This window comes from Mesocricetus auratus, unplaced genomic scaffold (genome assembly GCF_017639785.1).
Source record: "Mesocricetus auratus isolate SY011 unplaced genomic scaffold, BCM_Maur_2.0 Super-Scaffold_100015, whole genome shotgun sequence".
Classification (NCBI taxonomy): Eukaryota; Metazoa; Chordata; class Mammalia; order Rodentia; family Cricetidae; genus Mesocricetus; species Mesocricetus auratus.
Window position 1 is genome coordinate 35,642,551 of NW_024429198.1, and position 26,132 is coordinate 35,668,682.

The following is a 26,132-nucleotide window of genomic DNA, read 5'->3' on the forward strand; positions in this document are numbered from 1 at the left end:
CCCATAATTATTTATATATATTTTACAAGAACTTATCTTTGCTAGGACACACTCCTGCCGCATCTGTTCCTCCCGGGAATCACATGGCAACCAGCCTCTTCACTACATTTCCCAGAATTCTCTTATCTTGCTTCCCTATTGGCCAATAGTGCTTTATTGACATAAGCACAGGACTCTCCCATCAAGTTGGTTTAGGGGAGAGGGGCCCCACATCATCGACTCCACCTGACAAGCACCATCCTGAAACTGGTTTGGAATTACACTGCTCGACACAACTCTGGACCAGAGCCTTAGACAAGAGCTTCAATCAACATTAGAACTTCAAAAACTTCAATCAATCATCTCCAGCCAACAGAGACTGAATGCATATGAGACTCTTGTTACACTAACTTTTTTTTTCCTACAGGATCCCATGAGGTTGTCATCATCCCATTTCAGCAGGAAGTAATTTTGAAATACTACACCCCCTTTCCTTACTCTTGATAGTGCAGGATAGCTTACATCTGATAGGGTTAGTTTTCAATTATTTAGGGTTGAAATTAAAAGGGAGTGCTCAGATTTGGGCATCTCTTTCAAATAAGTTTAAGGTTTAGATGGGATAGATATACTTAGGGTAGGATATAAATAGATTATAATTTGCCCATCATCTTCTATGTATATATGCTGGATATGTTTGAGTTTTGTATAAAGTCTAAACCTTTTATTTAGACTAAAAGGGGAATTGTAGGGAGACACCTGGTACATGCAGCTGACCACGCCCCCTTGGGGTGTGGTCATGCGTCTGTGGGAAGATTCAGGATATAAAAGAAGGAACAGGTGGGCCCTCTCTTTCTCTTGGAGGCTGGCGGTACTTCGGAGAGAGCTTCCCATGTAAGTGATTGCTCCCTTTAATGTCTTTGTTTCCCCATTGCATTGTTTCCTTATCAGATTGGATTGAAAACGAAGTTTTATCATTTGCTGCCTCTAAGAAATATGCCTCACAATTAAATATAGAAACCACTTTAGAGTGAAAGATTGTGTAAATGCTCTAATGAAACCAAGGAAAAAGCCTAAGTTGTTATTCTAATACCCAACAAAATAGACTTCAGGCCTAAAATAAACAGAGGAGATAGAGAAGGTCCTTCATATTGACAGAGGGATCAATCAGTCAAGAAGATCTTTACACTTACTAAACATATATGTACCGAACTCAAATGTTCCCAACTTTATTAAACTAGTATTTCTAGATATAAAGCACCAATTTAACCACAACACATCAATAGTAGGTGACTTCAGTGTCTCCCTTTACCAATGGGCAGATCATCCAGAAAGAAAAGAACAAAGACAACGAATTTGGTAAGTAGCTAGCAAAGAGCAACTTTCACACACTAGGAGAAGTGAAAACGCTGGCTCTAGCTTTTTTGTAGGGCAGGAAGCCGTACAATGCAATATTCCTCTAGTGACATAGAGTACGCTCCAGGATAGATCACACGCTTGGCCAGCGATCAAGGATTAACCAATTAAAGGAGATTTTAACAATCAAAGATTCCTGACTATAATGCTGTGAAACTAAAAACCAATAATAGGAAAAAAGGTAGAAAACTCAGGATTCATAGAAATTAATCATTATGTCGCTGAACAAATATTGGATCAGGATCAAAAAGGAAATTTAAAAAATTACAGCATAAGCATACGAAAAGATGCAGTAAAAGCAGTTCTAAGAGAGAAATTTATGTCAACAAAAGCCTATGCTATCTAAAAGAAATCCCTGAAATAGATAACTTCACAGCTGAGGGACTAGGTAAAAAACAACTAAAGCCCAAAGTGAGTAGAATGGAGGAATAGTAAAGGTTTCAGCAGAAATAAATGAAACAGAGACTAAAAAACAATTAAGACAATAATTGAAACTCAAGAGTTGCTAACCAAAAAAAAGAATTACTAACCTAAACCAGGAAAAGAAGGAGAGAGGAAGAAAGAGCGAGAGGGAGAAAGATGGAGAGGGAGAGAGAGAAAACATAAATAAAATTATAAATAACAGAGGAGACATTAATGGTAGCAAAGACTCACCACATTACAAGAGGCTATTATAGACAGGCTAAGAACCTGGACACCCTAGAATAAAGTAACTACTCCCCAACATCTATTGATGAAGAAATAAAAATATCTGAACAAATGACTAATGAGTATAGAGACTATATACATATTTAGAAGAACCAGGGTCCTGGCTTATTTCCTTCAATTATTAAAGATTTTCAATGTCATTCGAAAGACCAAACTTTTTCAAATTCATTTCATAAGACTAGAATTAGCCATGTATTCAATCTAGATAAGGAGACTACAAAAATAGAAAGGACATGCCAATATCTCTGTTAAACTTTGCTGTAAATCCCTTGACAAAATAATAGCAGATAAAGTTCTGAAAAATGCTAAAATGATCATATATCACCAACGAAAAGGATTCATTTCTGGAATAAATGGTTCAATATGTACAAATTAGTAAAGATAATATATTGTATTAACCATGAAAAAGATAAAGTCATAGGATCATCTCAATAGGTGTGGGTAAAGATTTGATAAGACCCAATATAATAAAAATCTATAAATTGTATTTACCAGTAACATATTAAACATAAAGGAATCTGAGTATGATTCTTTTACCAGCTAACATTATACTTGATGTTGGATAGCAGAAAGCTGTTTCTCTCAGGTCGGGTAAGAGAAGGATGTCCCACCCCCACAGCTTCTGTTGAGCACAGCATTGGAATTCCCAGCCAAAGCAGTTAGTCATGAAGAAGAAAAACTATCTAAACCAGAAAGAAAGATGTTAAATCGTGTCTGAATGTAGGAACAGTTAAAGATTCTACAAACTCCTTTCAACTGATAAGCTCAGTAAATTCACAAAATCAACCTACAAAAACTCAATTGCATCTCTACAAACTACTAATTTACTAGTGGATAAGGAAATCATGAAAATGATCACAGGGTAGTATCACAAAGAGCAAAACACATAGGAATAAATTTAGCTAAGCAATTGAAGTATCTGCAAACTTAAGTGTGGCATGTTGATGAAAGAAATAAGTTACAGGGAAATACCATGTATGCATGGATTAGAATTAAATGTGTCCACACTATCTCAAGTGACTCATGAATTTATCCAATCTGGATAAAAATTCCAATAGAATTCTTTACATAACTAGAAGAAAACCTCCCTTCATATTAAATTGTAACAAATTGAAATAGATTAAATTTGGATGCATTATACTTCTTAATTTCAGACTACATTACAAATTTATAGTAATTATAACATGTGCTGGTATAAAAACAAAAACAGGTCACTGGAATGGAGAACCTAGTCACATGTACACACATGTGTTCTAAATTCATCAGGAAACAGACTCTTGAGTGAATAGTCCTGGGGAAGGAGGTACACGCACAGTAGGTGAAAATCTAGCCATGACTTTATACAGTATGTGAAAACACGTTCAGGGGGTCTGGATCAGTGCCATGCTGGCCTCTCAGCCATCAGTTTGCGAATCATGAACTCTCCCTTGTACAGGTCAGCTGTTTCTGTGGGTTTCACCAACCTGGTCTTGACCCCTTTGGTCATCACTCCTCCCTCTTTGCAACTGGGTTCCAGGAGTTCAGTTCAGTGTTTAGCTGTGGGTGTCTGACTCTGCTTCCAACAGCCACTGGATGAAAACACTAGGATGACATGTAAGGTAGTCATCAATCTCATTATAGGGGAAGGGCATTTAAGGTAGCCTCTCCATTATTGCTTAGATTGCCAGTTGGCATCATTCTTGTAGATCCCTGGAAATCTCACTAGAGCCAGATCTGTCCTCAAACCTATAATGACTCCCTCTCTTATGGTATGTCTCATCTTGCTCTCCTCTATTCTTACCCCGACTCAACCTTCCTGTTCCCTCATGTCCTCCTCTCCCCTCCTCTTCTCTCCCTCTCTTGCTCCCAGCTACCTCTCCCCTCCTCCCAATCTGCTCAGGAGATTCTGTCCCATTCCCTTTCTCTGGGGTACCATGTGTATCTCTCTTAGGGTCTTTCTTGATTCCCAGATTCTCTGGCAGTAGGATTTGTAACCTGGCAATCCCCTTCTCCATGCCTAAAATCCATATATGAATGAGTACATACCCTGTGTGTCTTTTTGTAACTGGGTTACCTCACTCAGGATTGTTTCTGATGGTATCTAAAAGTTATTTTGATTTGTATTTCCCTGATGGCTAAGGATGTTGAGCACATTCTTAAGTGTCTATCAGCCATTTTAGACTCCCCTATTGAGAATATCTATTTAGTTCTGTACCCTGCTTTTTAATTGGATTATTTGGTATTTTGGAGACTAGCTTCTTGAGTTCTTTGTAAATTTTGGAGATCAGCCCTCTGTCAGATGTGGGGTTGGTGAATATCTTTTCCCATTCTGTGGGCTGCCTTTTTGTCTTGTTGACTGTGTCTTTGCCTTGCAGTTTCATGAGGTCTCATTTATTGTCGATCTCAGTGTCTGTGCTACTGGTGTTATGTTCAGTAAGAGTTTTCCTGTACCAATTCGTTCAAGGGTACCTCCCACATTTTCTTCTAAGAGGTTCAGTGTGGCTAGATTTATGTTTTCTTTGATTCATTTGGACTTAACTTTTGTGAATGGTGGTAGATATGAATCTATCTGCAGTCTTCTACCTGCCAACATCCAGTTACACCAGCACCATTTGTTGAAGATGCTTTCTTTATTTCATTGTATACTTTTAGCTTCTTTGTCAAAAATCAGGTGTTCATAGGTGTGTGGCTTAATATCAGGGTCTTCAATTCAATTCCATTGGTATACATGTCTATTTTTGTGCCAATACCAAGCTGTTTTCATTACTATAGCTCTGTAGTAGAGCTTTAAATCAGGGATGGTGATGCCGCCTGAAGTTCCTTTATTGTACAGGGTTGTTTTGGCTATCCTGAGTCTATTGCTTTTCCATATGAGGTTGAGAATTGTCCTTTCAAGGTCTGTGAAGAATTGTGCTGGGATTTTGATAGGTATTTCATTGAATCTGTAGATAGCTTTGGTAAGATTGCTATTTTTACTATGCTGATCCTACCTATCCAAGACCATGGGAGATGTTTCAATTTTCTGGTATCTTCTTTAATTTCTTTTTCTAGTGACTAAAAATTTTTGTCATACAAGTCTTTCACCTGTTTGGCTAGAGTTACCCCAAGATATTTTATGTTGTTTGTGACTATTGTAAAGGGTGATGTTTCTCTGATTTCTTTCTCAGCCCATTTATTGTCTATTTATAATAGGGCTATTGATTTATTTGAGTTAATCTTGTATCCTGCCACTTTGCTGAAGGTATTTATCAGCTGTAGGAGTTCCCTGGTAGATTTTTTTAGCGTCACTTTTTTAAACTATCATATCATGTGCAGCTAGTGGAAGTTTGGCTTCTTCTGTTCTAATTTGTATCTCTTCGATCTCCTTTTGTTGTCTTATTGCTCTAGCTAGAACTTCAAGTACAACATTGAAGAGAAATGGAGAGAGTGGACAAACTTGTCTTGTTCCTGATTTTAGAGAAATCACATTGAGTTTCTCTCCATTTAGTTTGATGTTAGCTGTTGGTTTGCTGTATATTGCCTTTATTATGTTTAGGTATGTTCCTGTTATTCCTGATCTCTCCAAGATCTTTATCATGAAGAGTTGTTGAATTTTGTCAAAGACTTTCTCAGCATCTACTGAGAAGACCATGTGATTTTTCTTTTTCAGATTGTTTATAAGGTAGATTACATTAATGTTTTTTTGTATGTTGAACCATCCCTGCATCCTTGGATGAAGCCTACTTGATCATGGTGGATGGTTTTTCTGATGTGTTCTTAGATTTGATTTGCCAATGTTTTATTGAGTATTTTTGCATCAATGTTCATGAGGGAGATTGGTCTGTAGTTCTCTATCTTAGCTGTATCTCTCTGTGGCTTGGGTACCAAGGTAATTGTAGTCTCGTAAAAAGAGTTTGGCAATGATCCTTCTGCTAATACCAATTTGAAGAGTATTGGTATTAGCTCTTCTTTGAATTTCTGGTAGAATTATGCACTGAAACCATCTGTCCCTGAACTTTTTTTGGTTGGAAGACTTTTGATAACTTTTCATTTCGTTAGGGCTTATAGGTCTATTTAAATTGTTTATCTGTTCTTGATTTTATTTTGGTAAGTGATAGTTATCCAGAAAATTGTCCATTTCCTTTAAATTTTCCAATTTTGTGGACTACAGGTTTTCAATGTATGACCTGATGATTCTCCGGATTTCCCCAGTGTCTGTTGTTATGTCCCCCTTTTTGTTTCTGATTTTGTTGATTTGCATATTCTCTCTCTGCCTTCTGGTTAGGTTGGATAATGGTTTGTCTATCTTGTTGATTTTCTGGAAGAATCAACTCTTTGTTTTTCTGATTCTTTGTATTGTCTTCTTTGTTTCTACTTTATTGATTTCAGCTCTCAATTTGATTATTTCCTGGTGTCTACTCCTCCTGGGTGAGTTTGTCTCTTTTTATTATAGAAATTCCAGGTATTCTGTTAACTCTCTAGTGTGGCTATTCTCATTTCTTCATGTGGACACTTAGTGCTATGTACTTCCCTCTTAGAACTGCTTTCAGAGTGTCTCATAGGTTTGGGTATGTTGGGCCTTCATTTTCATTGAAGTCTTTGATATCTTTATTTCTTCCTTTACCCAGGAGTGATGCATTTGAGAATTGTAAAATCTCCACGAGTTTGTGGGATTTCTGCAATTTGTGTTGTTGTTGAATTCTAATTTTAAGGGTGATTCGAGAAGATACAGGGGGTTATTCCAATTTTTTTGTATCTGTTGAGGTTTGCTTTATTTCCAAGTATGTGGTCGATTTTAGAGAAGGTCCCATGTAGTGCTGAGAAGAAAGTTTATTCTTTGGTGTTTGGATGGAATGTTCTATAGATGCCTATTAAACCCAGTTGGGTCATAACTTCTGTGAGTTCTTTTGTTTCTTTGTTATGTTTCTGTGTGGTAGTGATGAAAGTGTGGTGTTGAAGTCTCCCAATATAAGTGTGTGGGGTTTAATATGTGATTTTAGTTTTAGTAATGTTTCTTTTATGAATCCAGTGGGTGCCTTTGTATTTGGGGCATATATGTTCAGAATTGAGACTTCATCCTGATATATTTTTCCTATGATGATGAATGTGAAATGACTTTCTTCATCTTTTTTGATTAATTTAGTTTGAAGTCTAATTTGCTAGATATTAGGATAGCTACACCCCACTTGCTTCTTAGGTCCATTTGATTGGAAAATCTTTTCTCAGCCCTTAACTTTGAGGTAACATATGTCTTTGAAGGTGAGGTTTATTTCTTGTATGCAGCACAAGAATGGATTCTGTCTTCGTATCCATTGTGTTAACCTGTGTCCCTTTATAGGTGAGTTAAGACCATTGATATTGAGGGATGTTAATGACCATTGATTGTTGATTCTTGTTTTGGATTCATTTTTGGTGGTGTTATTGTTGTGTGTGTTTCCCCTATTTCTGGCTTTTGGTAAAGTGAGATTATCTATTGTCTATGTTATTGTGAGTGTAGTTAAATTCCTTGGGTTGGAGGTTTCCTTCAAGAACTTTCTTTAGGGCTGGATTTGTGGATATGTACTGTGTAAACCTGGTTTTGCCATGGAATATCTTGTTTTTTCCACCTATAGTGATTGAAAGATTTGACGGATATAGTAATCAGGGCTGGCATCTGTGGTCTCTTAGTGTTGGTAGAATATCTATCCAGAACCTTTCTGGCTTTCAGAGTTTCCATGGAGAAGTCAGGTGTAATTTGACAGGTCTATCTTTAAATGTTACTTGGTCTTTTTCCTTTTCTGCTTTTAATATTCTTTTTTTATTCTTCATGTTTGGTGTTTTAATTATTATGTGGTGAGGGGACTTTTTTTTGGTCCAGTCTATTTGGTGTTTGGTAAGCTTCTTGTACTTTCATAGGCATGCCCTTCTTTAGGTTGGGAAAGCTTTCTTCTATGATTTTATTGAATATGTTGTTTGCATCTTTGTGCTTGGCTTCTTCACATTCTTCTATACCTATTATTCTTAGATTTGGTCTTTTCTCGGTGTCCCATATTTCCTTGATATTTTGTATTAAGGATTTGTTGGATTTAAGATTTTCTTAGGTCAATTAATTTATTTCCTCTAGTTTGTCTTCAGCGCTTGAGATTCTCTCTTCCATCTCTTGTATTCTGTTGGTTATGCTTGCATCTGGAGTTCCTGATCATTTGCTCAGCTTTATTATTGCCTGCATTCCCTCAGTTTGTGTTTTCTTTATTGACTCTATTTCAGTTTTCAGGTCTTGGACTGTTTGAATTGTTTCTTTCATCTGTTTGATTGTTTTTTCTTGGCTTTCCTTACTTTCTTTAAGAGATTTGATTTCTTGCATTGTTTGGGTTGTTTTTTCTTTCATTTCTTTAAGGGATTTTCTCATATCCTCTTTGAGGGCATCTATCATTTTCATGAGGTTGTTTTTAAAGGTCATTTTCTTTTGTTTTATCTGCATTGGGATGCTCAGGTCTTGCTAGTTTAGAGTCCCTAGACTCTGGTGGTGTTATATAAGTCTTTCTGTTGTTGGATGTGCTCTTATACTCGTGTCTTCTCATCTCTTCTTCCAGTGGGTATAGGTGGGGTCTCTCCCTCTCCTGGTGGGTATGGGTTCAAGGCTGTATCCTCTTCTCTCTCTCTCTCTCTCTCTCTCTCTCTCTCTCTCTGAGGGTAGAGGGGAAAGACGGTCTGGCGGTTGCCGATCAGGGAACTGAAAGAGGCAGAAGTTGGCTAGAAGACTAGAAGAGCCCCTGGGACTCAGCTCTCAATCAGAATGTAGAGGGGCAAGACTGGAATTGCAGCTGATGAAGCTGGCTGCTTTGCTCTGCCTCCCTAAAGACTTGTAATAGCAAAAATCCTAGAAGAAAATACTGGACCAGGGAGCTTCCTTTACTTTGGTCTTTGTAGAGATTTTGTTTTGGATTTGACACAAAAATATAGGTAATGAAGTAAAAACAGAGAAGTGAGACCACATACATTAAGTCCCAGACTGCTAAAGGCAGGTAGAATGATGAAGAGACAAGTTGTGGGATGTGAGAAGTGCTTCCAGAGTTATACATGAAAGGTGGCTAGTATCCATAACACCTAAGTAAAAAACTCATACATCTCAATAGCAAAAAGCTACCCAATAAAAGACCAACAAAAAGGAGGTGGGCTGGAGAGAAGGCTCAGCGGTTAAGTGCGGAGGACCTGAGTTCAGTTCCCAGGACCCACTTAAGGCTCTCCCAATGACTTGTAACTCCAGCTCCAAGGGATTCAGTGATGTCTTCTGGCCTCCTTGGTCTCTGTCTCACATGAGCACACATCTGTAGATGAAAGCCTTTTGTCCTGCCCGCCAGTCCTGTAGTCACTTATAAAATAATCACTCAGAGACTTAATACTAATTATAAATATTTGGCCCATGGCTCAGGCTTCGTATTAGTTAGCTCTCACAACTCAAACAATTTCTATCAGTCTATATTTCCAGGTGGCCCATGACTCAGCAGTAATACTCTGGCATCTCCGTGACCCTGACTTCTGTCTCCTTGTCTCTCTGCTTGGGTTTCCCACCTAGCTATATTCTTCTCTACCATAGGCCAAAGCAGCTTCTTTATTATCCAATGGTAATAAAACACATTCACAGCAACAGAGGGGCATTCCACATCACATACCCACATGGAGACACATCCATACACATAATTAGACATAAAATAGTGTCTTTCAAAAATAGAGAAAGGGTTTAGACGGATACTCTACAAAGAAGAAAAACAACTATTGGGGTACACAAAAGGTGTGCTATCTCACAATCATCTCAGAAACGCAGTTTTAAAACACAATGAGATGTTACCTCACACACATTAGGATGACAATTGCTAAGAGGTGACAAGTGTTAGAAAAAATTTAAAGAAAATGAAATCCTTATATACTCACAATGGAAAAACTTATTGTGTTTTTCCCCTAAAAAATTCAAAATAAATTGAACGCTAGTCAGTCATCCCACCCCTTAGTCTATACCTGAAGGAAATGAAGTCAGTAAGTCAAAGACATATCCATATCCCTGTGTACATGGCAGCACTCATCACAATTGCCTATATAGAGAGAGACCATCTAAATGTCTGTTGATGGATGGATGGATAAAGAAAATGTGGGATACATGTAAGCACACAATTGAATATCATTCATCCATAAAAGGGAGACATGTTCCCATGGCAACATGGAGGAGCCTACAAGATGTTATGCTAAGTGAAATAAGGCAAACCTAGAAAGATAGATACTGAGTAATCTCACTTACATATACAATCAAAAGGGGAGAAGATGTGGCTGTCAGGGTCTGGGAAATGGGGGGCTTAGAGAGATTCCATTCCAAGGGCACCAAGCCTCACTTGTAAGGTGAGCATACTTTTGGGACCTAATATACAATCATGTAGTGAGTATTAGTGATATTGCATAATCGAAGTCTACTTAGATAGCTGATTGCAGGTGCTCTTGCTGCAATTAAAAGATAGCGATATGACAAATGCATTAATCACTGTGATTGTGGGAGTGACTTCAGAGTGTATAGGCCTTAGTGGCACATTCAGTGATAGCAGTTATGGGCTTGTATGCCATCTGCCAGTGTTGGGGCTGTCTGTGTGCAAGTGAACTCTGCACTCTTCACTCATTCTAAGAACATAGCATAGTCACCAGCACATCTCAGTCATACTCAGTCAACCACCACATCATGCACCTTCAACATCTGTGGTGAACAGCAGCCATGTTCCTGAACCTCAAAGAAATAGTATCGTGCCATTAGTTCTTGTCAACCCACACATACAGGTCACCTGGGAAGAACCTCACATGAGGAATTGCTGCCCCCAGACTGGCGTGTGGGCATGCCTGTGGAGCTTTTGTCTGATTAATGTTTGAGGTGTGAAGACCAAGCACACCGTGTGTGGTGCCACCCCAGGCAGGCGGTCCTGGGTTATAGATGAAAACTGGCTGAGAAAACCACAGCTAGCAGCCAGTAAGCAGCATTCCTCCATGGCCTCTGCTTCAATTGCTGACTGAGTTCCTGGTCTGACTTCCCTCAGTGATACACCATGACATGGAAGTGTAAGCAAAATAAACCCTTTCCTCCCCAAGTTGCTTTGGTCATGGTGTTTATCACAGCAGCAGAAAGCAAACTAATACAAATATTCTCTCGACCTGCCATGCACATAGCTTACTTGTACATTCACACACCTAGATGTTGCCTCTCTCAGAGTGAAGGATATTTTGCTTCTAACATTAAAAGAGTGAGATAGATGACTATAAGGAGGCCAATGTGCAGACGGCAGTTCACAGTAATAACAAAGATGGGTAAAGGCTGAGTGCTCTGTGCTGTCACCCTGTTTTGTAAGTACGCTCCCTTCTCCCTGGATGTGGGTGTTCCTTACGCAGTGTGACTGTTGACATGTCATTCAGGTGTCTCTGTTTGTCCTGAGCATGTCATATGTTCAAAGCATCTCTTCGTTATGAATAGCAAGCTATTGGCCTAACTTGTTTAAGTCCAAACAGTGAGGGTAGAAAACATGAAAGTCACAAGACTGATGAGAGAGCAGGTGAATACATATTCACACACGCATTCACACAACATACATGTGCATGTGAACATGTAAACCCGAACACATATTCACATGCATGTACAAGCACAAAAGTGCACATTGTGCATATACATGAGGGAGAAAGAGACTGCGGGTGGTGGATAATATGTAAACAACAGGCCTGCACATGGTAGAAGCAGCATCCAACATGGCATCATGGGAAGAGCCATTGAACACTGTCCTGGTTGCGTATGGGAAAGTCTCAGTTTCTCTTGTGTTGTTTTCTTCCTTGTAATGGCAGCACTAGGTGCAGAAATACAGACTCTCAGCTAGGGACAGGGCACCTGCAAGAATGCCCTGTATTGACACGGCTTGACAGTCAGGTGAGTGATAAAATGGAGGAGATCAAAATGCCTGCTTCAGAATTGGGTTCAGAGGACCCACAAGGTGCCTCATATGAAGAAAGTTTTATAAGGATCGAAAACTATGAAACAAAACCTCTGTCCTGGTCTTTCCTTTAAAACTGTTCACAATCTAATTTTCTAATATCAAGTTTGAAGTCCTATAGAACCAATGGTACTAGTGATAACATTGCTTGCTGAGATACTTTGGGGTGTGTGGATAGGCAACATCTGAACTGTATCTAGGACCAAGTCATTGGGACAGAGGATGAGCACTGACCTCAGGATGCTCTTAGGGCCCCTAGAGGACTTTGTTATTGTCCTCTCCTTAGGTCTCAATCCATTTGTAGCTCTGGAATCTCCATTTTCCTTGAATATTTTCAAGATCAAGCTCCGAGACGAGGCTTTGGGACTTCAGGTAGGTTTTGCCTGCTGCAGAACTTGAGTAGCATGTCCTCAGAGGGTCCTGCCCCTTCCAGAAACTTCTCCAAGACAGCTTCTTGTGTGCACCTCACTTGGACATACTTGAGGTCTGAGTTCTACATGGCCTGCATGTTCATGGGGAGACCCCTGGCTGTGTTGAATCTCAGCATATCTGAATGGTCACTTCTAACCCGCACACAGTCTACATGGTCAGTTTGTTTTCTACAGGGCTGTGGTAGTCTCCTGTTGGATGCCTGTTCCGGCACAGTGACCTGCTTGGGAAGGTCATCCTGCACTCCACAGCATCTGCCATGCCCTCTGCTATCTGCTGGCATCCTCTGTTGCCACGGTATGCTTTGTTTACATTTATAAATGGTCTATTAGTGATGGGGTCAATGATCTTTGTTTCTGCAGGAATGTCTTATTTCTACAACTAAATTTCAGGTTCTCTAAATTTCTAGCTTTGTTCATGGTATACTGTGTGATAAATGCTTATTGAAAAGTGAATCTGAATCTGCAGAAACACACACACACACACACACACACACACACACACACACACACACCCCTACCTCTTGTGGGAACAGCTCACCAGTCATATCACTCTTGGAAAAATACATTATTGAAAACATAACTCCTGTGGAAATGTCAATAACTCTGGAAGATGTCTATCATTGATCCCAATGTGGAGTTAGACTCTTATGTAAGATCTACATGAAACACTAGGGGGAAAAAGCCTTCATGAGATGCAGGGCTATTGAGACACTCAGAGGTAGAGCGAATGTTATTCTTATTTGCTTCTCATTGAATTAGAGGTTCATCCCTCCATGCCCTTGCTCTGTGTTTGGAGCCTGTTCTTCAGTGGGCTAGCTCTGTGTGTGCCCAGCGCAGGACCAGCACTGTACAGTATACCTCTCCTTCTTAGAAACGAGCTCAGGACTACACACATGTGTGCATGTGTTCTCATATACATGCTTATGTGTGCATGTATGTACAGATGAATACAACCACCCACACCCATATATACATGTACACACATAAACATATTAAATCAGATTTTGTGGTCTTTTGGAAAAGAAGCAGGTGAATGGGGCTTTAGCTCTGCTGTAGAGAACTTCTTGTTTAGCATGCAAAAGGCCCTGGGTTTAATGCCCCAGTATTATCTAATAGTGCTTTCCCCAAAGAAAATCAGAAAGTGCAGACTTGTTGTGTAAAAGTGATTTGATGTTAAATTGAAGCCCCAAGTTCCAGTTTAAATACATGCAGTCAGACTTATATAATAGCGATGAAGCCCTAACCCATGTTTAAACTCAAAACAGATCCCATTACTATAAAAGGAGCCAACATTCATTTTTTGAGCCTGTCCCTGGGCTTTGTTCTACGGGCTATGACATCCTTGTTTGGCACATGTCTTTGGGAGGAACATGTAGGCAGTTTTTCATTGGGACAACTGCCAGCTCCCAAATAACTACACAGAGACTTAATATTAATTATAAATGCTTGGCCAATATCTTAGGCTTGTTACTAACTGGCTCTTACAACTTAAATTAATCAATATTCTTATCTGAGTTGTACCATGTGGCTCATGGGTTGCTACCTCTCTTGCTACACATTCTGCTTCCTCTACCTCTGGCTCAAGAATCTTCAAACTCCACCCTTCTTCCCAGCCTCTTCCTAGTCTGGCTCTCCCACCTAGTCACTTCCTGTCTAGCTACAGGCCAGTCATTTCTTTTGAGGTCTAACTATTTTTATTTCCCCTTGTGCCCTGCATTCAGTCATGGGCTTCCAGCATGGGCTAAGCTGTGCATGAGGTCCCAGGTGGTCCATATGCAAACACAGCCCCCTTTCCCCTCAACACTGTTAACACATCATCTGCACACAATTTATGTTTTCAATCTGTTCTGACTTCAGAGTCATTCCCAAATATATTTCTCCCTGCATTATTTCCTGGGTTTGAGACCTCAGTCCTCTTCAAGGGATCCTTGGGTATCTTTCCCAGATGACCAGTCAGCTGCTGTGAGGTGCCCTGGCATCCTCTTTGGTTCACTTCATATCAACACCCCCCCCACCTTAAGCATCATACTGGTCATATGCATGACTCAGGAGGATAGGGCCAGGAGACCACCAGGACTGACTAGAGGATGTGTAGCTTGCACAGAAAGTGTGTGTGTGGGGGGGAGACTGATACACTTGTAAATGTATGTTAGGCACCAGGGCTTCCAGAGGAACATCCATGAACTTCACAGATAGGGAGGAAATACTCTGACATTCGATAGGCATTATAGCCTCATACACAGCCAGAGCCAACCCAGCTCCCTCTCATATGGAACCAGGCAAGCAGAGGCCAGTTATCTCCTGTTGCTTCAGGTTACCTCTATCAACTGGGGCAAAGACTGACACCTTCGTAAGAATTTCGAGAGGAATAAAAGTTCTCCTAGGACAGTTGACCACACGGTGCTTAGCACTTTAGAGGGTGGTGACTACTTGGCATTCTATTATAAATGTGGTCTATGGAGCATGCTAAGGTGGCAGGTATGGAGGAGGCAGGGTGGGGGTGACTAGAATCCTCTCACTTCCCCATGCTCGAGGTCCTGTGGAAAAGAAGATACCCATGCTATACTGCTCATGGGTGGGTGGGCTTTTGGGGGCTTAGTGCTGCATGAGTGAACATGGGCTCAAAGAAACAACATCAGTGATCTTCACAAACCTGCAGTTTGATGTCAGCAGTTTCAGGAACACTTTAGCCAATTGATTTCACTCACAATATTCTATCTTCCTGCATGCATGACAGGGTAAGAGGGAGAAGATTAGATTATGCTCACTGTCCTTTCTGTGCACCCTCCTGCCACCCTGCCCCCAGTCACCTGATGAGTTGACATAAAGGACAAAAATCACTCCCTGCTGGTATGCATGAAAGAACAGTCTAGAAGCTAGGACTTGAGTTACTGCAGCCAGAACTTCCTTTGTTTGCCCATTCCCAAGGGACACCACAAACAGGCAAGATGTGTACCCACAAGTGTTTCTGACACCAGACCCAGACCACAGAAGAGATGTGCACACAACTTTATACTTAGTATTTTGGCTTGAATTCCACTTGGGTTAAATATTGAGTGATTTATTCCAAGGTGCAAGGATGCTGCATGTAGGGAGGAAGCAGCATTGGGACATCTTCCAGACTGAGGCCAATGTGAACACAGTGATTTCTTCATGAGATTCTCACCAATGACAAGTGTTACTACTCACCAAGAGTGTCTCAGCATGGTCGATTCTCCCCTCTGTCCCTTCCATCTTCACCGCAATCCTGCGATTGCATCACAGACTCAGTTCCATAACCCATAGAGCCATGCTTATTGAAACGAAATAGCTTCCCCCAGATTAATGGCTAAGAGAGTGGCAGATGTGGGGGTAGGTGGCCTTTTCAGACATTGTGCCGTAATTCAATCCTTACTTTTGAAGGAAGAATTATCAAATAAAAAGACCCAGGTCTGTGTGGTTTCTAAGTCAGTGCACCTACTCTCTCATAATAGTTTAATTAATGTGACGAGGACTATGTGGCGACCTTGGTCCAGGCATTTCCACAAAAGAAATCTATCGAACACACAGTGAGGCCTTGAACAGTGTGTGCATCCCAAGCATCTTATACTTACCTCTCAAGTTTATAGCAAGGAGCTGAATTCAGGCCCCAGAGACAGAAGTCTCTGTGCTGTTCTGTCCACCAAAACAGCTTCATTGTGCCATCAGTATTGCTTTGTTCCTTGTCCTGTAGTGACAAAACACTCTGGCAAAGCAGCTTACAGGAGAAAGGCGATGATTTAGCCCACAGCTCAAAGTACAGTCAGTCATGGTGGGGGAGTCGAGGCAGTGGGCACTTGAAGCATGACAGTCACAGCTGGAAGAGAGAAAGACAGGCAAGCTGCCCCGCCCCCGGCCCCCATGTGTGCAATTCGGGATTCCCTGCTCTGGCAATGGCTCTTCCCACAATTAATGTGTCTCCCCACATCAATGAACAAGATCAAGATAATCCCCCACAGGTGTGCCTACCGTCCCATGTGATTCTAGATTCCCTAAGCTGAAGGTGACCACTAACCATCATAGGCATGAGGACTTACAGCTGGGACACTCCAGAATATCTGCCCTGAGTCCTTTGTCATCTTGTTCAACTAGAGATGCCTTTTACTCAGTTAAATCTCTCCAGAATTCCTTTCTTACCTAGAAATAAAGAAATGTAAGCTTTGAGCCTGATCACATTAACAGATGCTCCTAGAGGGGTATTAGGGGCTGAAAGGGCATCCTGGAGGATCATAGGAGGAGAATACGGCCGACTAAAGACTGCAGAGAGTGAGTGGTTCCCCTACATTCTAGGTACCAGGCCCACTGTTGATTGGAAACAGGAAATGCATTGCTTTATGTGCGTATTTGTTTTTGTGTTGGTATGCATACATGTGCCTGTGGAGGACAGGAGACAACGTCAGATGTCTTTGCCAGTCACTCTCTTATTTTTTAAGACAGGCATCTTTCCTTGGGCCAGGAGCTTGCTGATTGACTAGACAAACAAGTTCCAAGGTTCCTCACGTCCCCAGTGCTGGGATTAAGGGAGCACAGCACTGCCTGTGGCTTTTCGTGTGCAGGGGATTCAAACCCGGGTCTCCTTGTTTGCATGGAAAGCAGCCTTCTTACTGAGTCTTGTCCTCAGCCCCTTAGGTCATTTCCAAAGTGGCAAACTGCAGAGCCAGTGAGGACCTCTCCTGGTGGTGGATAGCATGGGTGGGAGTGCTGTGCAATCCTGTGACAGGGCTGCTCTGTCTGTCCTGTCCACTCTTTCCTGACTTGCAGTGTGTATGTACATGGTCACTTCTTGGTGCTGCCTGTTCGAGTTGATGACTGCTGTGTGCATGGAGGACTGTCCCTCTCCAGTCTCATCCAAACAAAAAAGCTTGATTGAATGTCATGCTTAACATGTAGACCTATAAGGCATGGCATTTTACAACCTTTTGTCTATTACACAACATAGCTAGCATTAGGGGCATGAAATTCTGCAGACGAACAGCTTCACTTGACACCAGAGCAGGTTAAGAAAATAGATACTACGGCTAACACTCTGAAAAAAAACTATTAGCCTGGGACTGGGGAGGTTGCTCAATGATTAACGTGCCTGCTATACATATAGCAAGCATAAAGACTGGAGTTCAGGTCTTACAAACCCATGTAAATAATGTATGGGTGTTAAGGCCCTCCTATAATTCTAGCGCTTAGATGGTGGAGACAGCGGATCCCAGAATCAAGCCACATTGGAAAGCTCTGGGTCAATGAGGGACTAAACCTCAGTGAATAAGGTGGAGACCAATGGAGGAAGACTCCTTGTCAACCTCCAACTGCTACATACATGCACACGCATGGGAACATGCACACACACACACACACACACACACACAACCACTACCACCACCACCAACAACAACAACATATGCGTGAGAGAGAAAAACAAGAATTCCCCTTCCCCAAAACCATCAATTCATTTTTCTGCAGGGAGAGCTGCCTCTCTGGGGGGAGGTTCAAGTTTACTTTTGCAGCTGTTCACCTGCTTCCCTTTGAGTAACCTATAAAATTCCCACAAAACTGAATTTATTTGTCACAAAGGAGTTCCAAGCCCCAGAGAACCCAAAGTTCTCCTTTTTATTGAAATTCCTGCAGAATAAATAGTCTTCTCTTGCATAAATTTCAATGAAAAGGCTTTCTTCACTAGCTATATATGATGCTCTGTGAGATATAAATATCACTGGATGTTCCGAGTAGATTCTAGATGAACCCAAGGCACACACTGGGTGTTCTTGTCTTCTTAACCATGTAACAAATGCTTTGTGTAGCTCTTTGGCTGACTTACTCTAACTGACAATCAGGACAGAGCTGGCTCTAACTTAGCAACCCATGCCTTTTCATGCTTTCTTGATGCTTCTCAAACAAAGCAGTGGCCAGTCCAGCAAAGCTCTCTCTGGGACAGCAACCCCTTCTCCCTCAGCTGGGCACTAGATAGGAGTCCTTCCCAATCAATAAAGGTCTGCAATAACTCAAACTACATCTTCTAATTATTAGATCAATTGTATCCAATTTGTATGATGTAAGTCCATGTTGCAGTGAGAAACGACCCTGTCCCAAAGCATATAACTGACACCTTAACATTTCAACATTCTTAACATTTTAAACCTTGCCCTAGAAATCTCTAATAAATTTCAACTGTTGTGTCTTGATACATCAGTAAATCTAGGAAGAGCACATGACCTTACACAGCACACCGAAGGTCCATTGGCAGGAGGGAAGTAGAGTTTAAAGCATGCTGGTTCTTTTCATTGTGGAATGTCAAGCTGCTTTCTCTGGGCGTGTTTATCTAACATGTGGCTCAGTGTTTCTAGGCATCCTGCTTATGCACACATCTATCCCAAAGGAGAAGGATCTGCTAATGAGCTTTCATTCTTTTTATTTGTTTGCTCCTATAATCAGTAGAAGGCCCCTTCTCTGTTCTTGCTCCTCTTCCCAGTTTACGTTTCACCTTGATTCCAGGGCATCACTGATTGCCTCTGTGTCTGAATGCCAAGGGGCAGATAGTTGCATATGGAAGACTCAGACAGGAGCTGCCATTTGCTCAGGCTTTTGTGATGAGCCCCTCCTTTTGAAACCAAAATGCTAAGCAACCTAGATGATGTGGACTAATCCTTTTGTAGCATGTCATTAATAATGTTTTACGTGCAAACTTACAAAAAAAATGATGATGGCACCCAATTAAGCTCTTTGAACTGAGAATGTTTGAGTCTCTTGGAAAAAATGATGTATTATTTAAAACAATAATCTCTAGAGTTTGTTAAAAATTCATCACCAGTTCGATACAATGGAGATTTATGGACTGCTTCACTGGCGGCTGCTTGGAAGATACACGTGTGTGCAAATTTGTGTGTAAATGTGGGCATGTATGTATATGTGGCATTTGCTTCTGAAGACCACATATTTATGTGCAACTGTGTATATGTGTATATATGCGGTATCTGTGTCGAGGAATGCATACTTATGGGCAAATGTGTGTGTGAAGTGTCTCTGAGGAGTACTGGGGTAACATACAATATATAGGCCACATTACCAGGCAGGCATGTCACCTGCACTTTGCTTCTGCATGTCAGTGTAAGAGCTACATAATTTGGCAGGAAGGTGCCAACATCTGTCTCACGGCATGGTTAATGGGCCTATAGAAGCCACTAAGCTGGTAGGCAGTGAAATTGTCCCACACAACTGGAGGTCACCTGTACAGAAAATAAGGGGGAGAGGTGGGTGGTGTTGTGAGCTTTGTCACACTCAACTGTGGGACACCATACCAGGCAGTGTTCTCTGTGGTCATTAATATTCGGGGGAAGGCAGAATGGCTGTTTTTATTGGGCCATAATTCGTTCACATCTACATACTTACCAAAGCCATTAAGTAGCATTTATTCATTTCCTTATTAGGAATCAATTTTACGTGATGCTTATTGGCTGAGTTAAGTTATTGATGAAGCTAGGGCTTAAAATTCATAGCTTTTGTTCAAGAATCTTAATGCAATTGGACTACTCTCTGCAGTGTATTTTGTTAGTTTGGAAGTGAGAGGTTCTCTGTGCAATCAGGAAGCAGTTTCTATTCATCTAGAATGGGATTTCCTACAAAGCCCTGATGGGTTTTGACTATATGGTTCAAAGGCCAGATCTTGACTAATAGGCAAAGGCACATGACACAGAGAGAGGAACTCCCCTTCCTACATCTGATTGCTTTGCTACAACAAGCTCCTGTGTGCTTATGTGAGGCTTGGCTCAGTTTGCTTTAGTGTCTCCATGCTTCGTGAGTGACATCCTTGTGGATTGTCCCACTTATGCAGCATTAACCGTGGGCTAGTTCTGGAGTAAAAGAACAATGGCAGAAGGAGTCTTGAGATGTTATTGCAGTCATCTAAGACCTTCTGAACCTTGTGACTGCATGTAGAGTCAGCAGCATTGCTTTGAAAACGCAGATGCCCACCCCCTCTACTCCTGGATGTCTCAAGTAGTCAGTGCTTAGAGGACTTTAATATCTCAGCAGAAACTGAGAAATGCAATCACAGAACTTCTAGCTTTTTGGAGATCATAAGATTTTACTGCCATTTACTTGAAAAAATAATGAGTCTTACTTTCTGAAAACTGGATGTGGTTATACTTATAATGTGAAATATTTTTGTTCATAAAAATAGGTCCTAGTAGTCACATACAATAGAAGATATTTAATCCATGTTACATGAGCTAAATACTTTAAAAAGTGCAAGAGTAATTGAAGACAATTTACAAAAATTTTGGCTGAGTCAGGGATGCAGCTAGAGGTAGGGTGTTTACTTGGCATGTGTAAGGTCCTGGGTTTGATCCTACCATGACCAGAAAGTGAAATAAATAAACAGCTGAAGTTGAGGCCTCTTTCGTATGACTCTTCTTTCATGTTATACATGGGTGCACACATTAGTAAACTTGCTGTCAGTTTCCAAATTACTCTCTCCAGTGAGGAGTATGGCATTCCCTTCTGACTTGAGGCTTTACTCATATGCACCTGAAGAGGCTCTGTCACAGTCACAGGACTTTCTGCTGGCTGAGGGAAGGACTTGCACCTCAAGATAACCATGCAAGGCAGCGTTCTTATTTCAACACAGGATACCTTCCTGTAGACCTCTCCTGTAGACCTCATCTGTGAAGTTGGAGGTCAACCCCAGCTTCCTGTACTTCTCTGTTCTCATGGTGGCACTATTGCTATGGTGATTGCTGTGTCAACTTTTTTTCAGGGGAAACACAAATGAATGTCTAGTCACCTCAGATGGACACCAATGACAGATGGAATTATTAATTCACCAAAGGCCAATTTGGTGAGACCAATGAGTTTATTGTGCTTTCTCACAGAGTACAGATGAGTTGCTTAGAGGCGCATGGACCACTCCCATGCTGTATCACTCAAAAGACCCAGCATACTGTAGAACAAACAATTAACTCTCATCTCAAAGGAGTAGGAGAGATGGTTTATTCTGGAACTGAATATGAGTGACAATGGCCTGGGAACCCAGATTTAATTTTTCCCTAATGCCATGTTCTAGCAATTTCATGACTATTTTATAGTAACTGGACAAGTAAGGTCATAAAATAGCATACTTTTTCAAATATATTGGAGGAAATACCAGGTAGGCAACTCACAGAAAGGTGGGGGAAACTCCATTGTAGATCTCAAGTCCTGTCTAAAGCATTTTTAGCCCTTTGGTGGATTTTAAACTGGGTCCTGTATGTTCCAAGTGATTGACCTAATGATTACAAAGATGTTTGGTCAGATACAGAGGATGACAATAAACAGCCATTAAAGATACTAAAGATGGCCCAAGATAATCTGGCCATGGATTTTGTAATACTCTAACCTCCCCACACCACTGAAGTTATAATTGGTCAATCAACTTTTGTAGTCATGGCTTATTTCTAAGGACCACCTGCTGCATGCTGCTTCATGGCATCTCAATTTTAATCAGCCTTTTACTTCTCTATGGTCTAGCATCTTCCAAGATTACTTGCCTCTAGGGGAAGGAGAGTAGTACCTGGAATCTAGTGTGATAGTCTCCTGAAACTCTCCAGGAAGTGTGTCAATAACTCAACTGTCACTACCAAAGACATGTCTACCACTGTGTTGTTGTTCTGATGTAGTTGCTATGGCTACATAACAAGAATGATCTCTGGTTATAACAGGAGAAATAGAACCATGCAGCAGTGATAGAGCATCCATCCCACCCTCTGGTTTCCTGCGTTCAAAGCTGTATTTGGCAGCTTCAACATTGGCTCTATGGTTCTAACAGGCCTAAGCAGATATGGGGTAAAAGGTAGACCCAAGACTTAGGAAATGGAAACTTTCCCACACCAGAGATCACAAATTGCCCTCACCCTGGCTTGTGACTGTGTGATAGCATGGCAATCTGGCTGCATGGACCACATGAAGGCCATCTGAAACAAAGTTCAACATATAAATTTCATCTTTGCTACAGTCTGGATGGGAAATGGCTCATATAGACTTACATGTTCAAAAAGAAATTCTCTGGTGGTAGGATTTAGAAAGGGGCATTTAGGAGGAGAGGTCCTTCTGGAGGAAGTAGATGGGGAGGGGTGGGCTTGAGACTTATGACCTATTCTTGCTCCTGTTTGCTCTCTCGACTTCCTGATCTGGGAGACCAGGGCAGGCAGCAACTGCAAGTTCCTGCCACCTGGAACCACCCACCACCATGCCTTCCCTGCCATGAGGGACTGTGGTTTGAACCATGAGCCAAAACAAACCTTCCTTTCACAGTTGCTTCCTGTCAGGTATTCATTCACAACCGTAAGAAGAGTAGTTAATACAGTCCTTTTCAGAGACAAGAAAGCAAGCAGGGGTGGAGTGTCTGTGACATTGAGTTTCCAACCATCTTCTAAGTACTTGTATGTACTTGTTTCATTGTTTGATATGGGAATGGGATTCCTTCAACAGCATTGCCAAAGGCATATAACATTGGAACATAGTTTACATATGAGGTACATGTGATTCCACATGTAAGGTACATGTGATGGTTGATATTGACTTAGAACAACCTAAGAAGGTCCACACAGCAGTCAATTAGAGGAGCTTGTGGGACCAGAAAAACACATCCAAAGCAGGAGTTAATCACATTGTTAGCTACTAGATATGTTGCCAAGCTGAGTGACAGCTGGTAGGGCCCACAGCGCCATAGAATGCAGAGTGGAATATAGGAAGAAAACACAGTTTGGAAACTGTCCTGCGAGTTATGGTCCCTTCTCTCAGTACCACCTGGATGTTGTATAGAGTCCCTTCAGGTGGTTTGTGCATGCTCCTTGGGTCAGAGTCCCAGTCTTGTCATTAAGACAGGAAACTGTCAGCATGTGTGCCCAAGCATTTGAAAGCACTTTAAAAATGGCATAAAAGTGCCATTATACTTGAGGTGGCTAAAATTTGACTTTTATTCAAAGAAAATAAAATAAATGAAGAACTTCAGATCTAATTAAGAAAGGTGTCCTTGACCCAATTATACATGCATAATGTCTACAGCAATTCTGGTCCTGGACGCTAATGGTTTGCAGGGTCATTTAAATTATGACTTTGAACACCCGCTGCCATCACGCACACCAGTGATGCTCTGTGGGAGGCTGTACGCACTCCTGTGGCCTGTTTCCTGGCCAAGCTGCACTGAGATTGCCTTCTGTATTAGCTGCACTAATAGTTATTTACACTGCTGTCCAAGCTCCAGGTGCCCTCTTCCTGGACTGCCTTCCTGCCCTTTCAATCTCTGTAACTCATATTCTGAGGCTCTAGATAGGCATTGCATCTCTCTTTGTTCTAGAAGCCATCTCGGACTCCCTGGGTCTGGTGTAAATTCCCCCAAAGCAGAGAACCTTTCTGCTAAAACCGTGTCATTCAGTAATTGATTCTTGCTGCTGTTTGATGTTCCCAAAGGGTACAGAGATTATAGATGTAAAGGCCATACCAGGCCCAATCACATAGTCAAAGGGAAGATGCTGACTCAGAGTTGGATGACGTATCAGTCTCTAGCCTGCTCAGTGACATGTAGGATAGAGTTTAGGAGCATGTCAGAGCCACCCTGAGTGTGGGGACAGAAAAGGTGAAAGAAGCAGCCAGCACAGGAATGCAGACTCGCTTCTCCCTAAATAGAGACAACTGTCACAACTGTCATGGTCTGAGGCCACCATGCTGCTTTTTCTTCAGTCTTTCTACAAGGACTCACACAAAGTTTATATTTACCTGTGTGTATACATCATGTGTATCCATGTACATATAATTTATTTATTATTCTCTTGGCAAAGTTCCTCTAAATAACACTGATAAATACAGATTTGGAAGGTAGAGAGCTGGGATCCCCACCCCCATGTCTATGCGTTTCTTAAGCCTTTGAAACTGGTTAATGGGAGGGATTTAGGGCCAACATTTAGAGATGAGGATGCTGTCAGTGGAGCTTCGTGGGTGCTTCTGGTGAGATAGACAACTGTCAAGAGTAATTAGCTAATTAGTTTTGTGACGGAGATTTTAAGATAACTTACCAGCAGGGTTGCTACCAGTTGCTTTTAGCCAGGTTTTTAGTGCACATCGGAAATATAAAGCAAAGCAGAAAGATGTGATTTTTGTGTAAAAAAATAAATTGCACATTCAAATTTGTACAGGAAGTTGTAGCTATTAAGGGAATGGAATCATTAAAAAAAAGTCAAGTTTGCCGGGATGACATGAAGGGCACTGTGGTAGCATTTCAGATGCTGGTGCTATCCTATCTACCAAAGGCTCTACGGTATAATGGGAAGGTTTCCCTTTGTGAGGTGAATGATGTTAGTGTTCTCTTCAAGTAATAGGAATATTTTCCCATGTTGAGTTGAGACTGTTGAAACTGTGGTCAGGCAAAGCCCTGATACGGCTACAAGATAACTCAATTATATGTGCAGTGCTGGTTTATTTGTGCGGGGGCGGGGTGGGGAAGTGGTCAGGTTCCAGATATAAAACCTACAGGATTACAGAAGCTTCTATCTGGACTTGTAAGGAAATCTTGCGAGGCTAGGCAGGATATATGTCAGGGTTGGACTCTCCCCAGTGAAACCCTTACAATGTTCTGTTTACAATTTTGAGGTGATCCCAATTTTAATGAAAGCTCCCACATATTAGAGTTTCCAGGAATGTGGCCCAGTGACAGCTTTAAGCACCAGCCTAGGAGAGAGCCCATGTGGGCTGCAGGTGTTAAGACATAGGTACAGGATGACACAGGTGCCTGTGCTGGAGTTCATGCAGTACCACTGTGTGCCCCACATGATGAACACGGAGTTGCAGGGTTTAACATCTGCTCTGTTGGATTTCTGTCTTGCGCTAGTTTTATCCCTCCTGTCTCGTGTCCCAATTCCTGTGTTTTGAAATGGGAACGTTCACCCTGAGCTATTGTGCATCCCAAGCACATAACTTTCTTTTTATTTTACAGGAGCTCAAACTTAAGACTTAACCCTGAGTCTCAGAAGAGACTTCGAACTTGGATTTTTTTAAAAAACAATTTTGGAACTGGTAAGGCTGTGGGGATTCATTTTGCATTATGGAATGGCTGTGAGCTTTGTGGGGTCCAGGACAAACTGCTAAGGATTAAATTTGAAACATTCCCGATAGGTTCATATTTTGAATGTTGATTGCCTAGCTGGTGGCATTATTTGGGGGAGGCTTGAGAACCTTGGGAGGTGAGTTGGGGCTGTGCTAATAGAAGTAGATCACTAAGAGAGGGACTTTGTAAACAACACTGAGGCCTCGTTCCAATTGCAGTCCCTGCTTCCTGTTCTGCCATGAAGTGAGTAGCCTCTACCATGATGTGAGCAGTGTCTGCCATGGTGTGAGCAGTGTCTGCCCTGGTGTGAGCAGTGTCTGCCCTGGTGTGAGCAGTGTCTGCCCTGGTGTGAGCAGTGTCTGCCCTGGTGTGAGCAGTGTCTGCCCTGGTGTGAGCAGTGTCTGCCCTGGTGTGAGCAGTGTCTGCCCTGGTGTGAGCAGTGTCTGCCCTGGTATGAACATCCTCTGCCCTGGTGTTTCCCAATCTGTGGGTTGCCTTTTTGTCTTGTTGACTGTGTCCTGTTGGGGAAGTCCTGTTATTTGCCTGTGCATTTGTCAATAAAGTACTGTCTGG

General features: G+C 41.5%; 1 long non-coding RNA gene across 3 annotated transcripts; it reads left to right on the forward strand.

The window, feature by feature from the left end:
• The first annotated feature begins 779 nt into the window (after positions 1 to 779).
• On the forward strand, positions 780 to 26,132 carry LOC110343743. Of its 3 annotated transcripts, XR_005881644.1 has the most exons (4): positions 12,334 to 12,419; positions 12,653 to 12,773; positions 25,449 to 25,528; positions 25,778 to 26,132. It is a non-coding gene; the product is annotated as an uncharacterized LOC110343743 (long non-coding RNA). The 3 variants fall into 3 exon arrangements; XR_002386070.2 differs by lacking the exon at positions 12,334 to 12,419 and adding an exon at positions 780 to 870 and having other exon boundaries at positions 25,449 to 26,132; XR_002386073.2 differs by having other exon boundaries at positions 25,449 to 26,132.